This window comes from Zootermopsis nevadensis, unplaced genomic scaffold (genome assembly GCF_977971745.1).
Source record: "Zootermopsis nevadensis isolate Lab colony 2312 unplaced genomic scaffold, Znev_1.0 Znev_ptg000030l, whole genome shotgun sequence".
Classification (NCBI taxonomy): domain Eukaryota; kingdom Metazoa; phylum Arthropoda; class Insecta; order Blattodea; family Termopsidae; genus Zootermopsis; species Zootermopsis nevadensis.
Genome location: NW_028259162.1, coordinates 7,429,169 through 7,431,220, shown reverse-complemented (window position 1 = coordinate 7,431,220; position 2,052 = coordinate 7,429,169).

Sequence of the window (2,052 nt, the reverse complement as noted above, 5' to 3'; positions counted from 1 at the left end):
TTTATTTTTGAGGTAAGCAACTTCATCTTGCCCTTTTCTTCACTTTGGATCAATCTGTAGAATTTGAAATATAGAATTAATAGAGTACATTTTGTACAAAATACTTGAGGAAAGTTTAACCTTTCCTGTATGTTTAAATTATGTTAATTGAGAAATACAAGTGCTTCCTCATCACAGTATGGGCTCCCAGAAATTTGATGGAAAGAAAATCCAAACATTTTATTTCCATGACCTTACCCATTTTTAATGAAGAGATGATTGTGGACTTCGAAGAAGCCTCTGCTTATAAAGTGTTTTTAAGCTGTCATGTAATTATGTATCTACAAAGTACATTTACAAATGCTGAAAGTATGGCATAATTATACTGTACATTAGGCCTTTATGATCTGTCATCATTTGGTTCCTTTGAAGTGCAACAGATATGGAGCTATATGCTTACATGTTATTATGATAACTCATTCCAGTTAAGCACCAAACTCATTTTTCAGGCAAGTAAACACCAATGAAGACTAACCTTAAGGTTGTAAAAAGTCAGTCTTCTGCTTTCATGGATGGAATTAACATTATTATTATAGCTTGATAATGAGGAATCCAAATTGGTAATTATATGTCCATTTTCACCAGTGAAGATGTTGGATTGTGACCTAGGTTGTGATGTCATGTAATCTTATAGGTGTGTACAAGTGTTTCACAGGAAAGTACCATTTATATTTTCAGGGTTGCTATGATGTTGCAGATATAGAATCTTTTTAAGTTGAATATACTGTTACATCAAGCTCCAATACTAATTGGATCTTACCATTCTAAAATCTCAAGCTTTCATACAAATGTTTCATATTTCACAAGGTAATTTGGCCATGCATGTTTTTGGATTCCCAAAGTATTAGTGGTCCCCCAATATTGTCAGGGTGATTAAGTCGAGAAGAATGAGATGGGCGGGTCATGTAGCGCACATGGATGGGACAAGAGGTGTGCACCGGGTATTGGACGGGAAGCCTAAGGGGAAGAGACTGCTGGGGAGACCTAGATGTAGATGGGAGGATAATGTCAGGCGGGATCTATGGGAGATAGGAGTTGAAGGAGACTGTATTTTGTTGGCCCAGGACAGGGTCCGGTGAAGGGCTTTGGTTAATTCAGTGATGAACCTTCAGTTTCGGTAAGCCATCTAGTTAGTTAGTTAAAGTATTAGTGGAACCCCTAGCCCTTTTTCGTCTCATGCCATTAATAGAATGGAATGGTAGATATGTTTGTGATTTATCTCTATACCAGATTCGACATGCCAAGTTCCAGTGGCGCATTAGTTGTTGCTGTCAAGCAAAAAGCAAAAGACAGTTTTGCAAGGGCTCTTTCTCATACATTTATATTTAAAAGACCTTAACAGAAGTTGCACTTTTGAGATATTACCGTACATCATTTTAGGACCATAAATTAAGTGTGTTGGTGGCACCCTTGCCTCATAAAAGTTATATGTTGTTATTTATTTGTTTTAATTAATGATGCTGTCAGAAGCTCAGAATATATATCATTGGGTGAATAATGAATTGGGGGAGGAAGCTGTCATGGGATGTCTTGAGGTATGATCCTTGAATTTACCTGGAATAACTGAGGAATAACATGAAAAAGTGTCAGGATAGCAGGTCAGTGAGCCGACATTTATACCCAGGACTTCCAAAATAAACAGGAGTGGTAACCCATGACGTTTGGTACATGTTAATATTACTGATTGTTAGAAATAATAAAGATGGCGTCCAATGACATAACGTTCATGTCAGATTTCATGAAACTTTGTCTCGCTTAAAAGTTGAAGGGGGCGCACATGGATCACAGACAGTATGTTGATCCCAGAAGCCTAGTTTACCCTGGCTCTTTAAATCCATGTGATATATGTCCCACCTGTTTCCACAATCAATTCATTTTGTATTTATAATTCGTATGATTCTCGCTATAAACAGAATATTTCTTTTAACTGCATTGACCAGTTGATTCTTATCATGGTGTAGTGTTGTATTTTCTTTGTTGTATGGACTGAATTATTTAATATTATGTAGACGA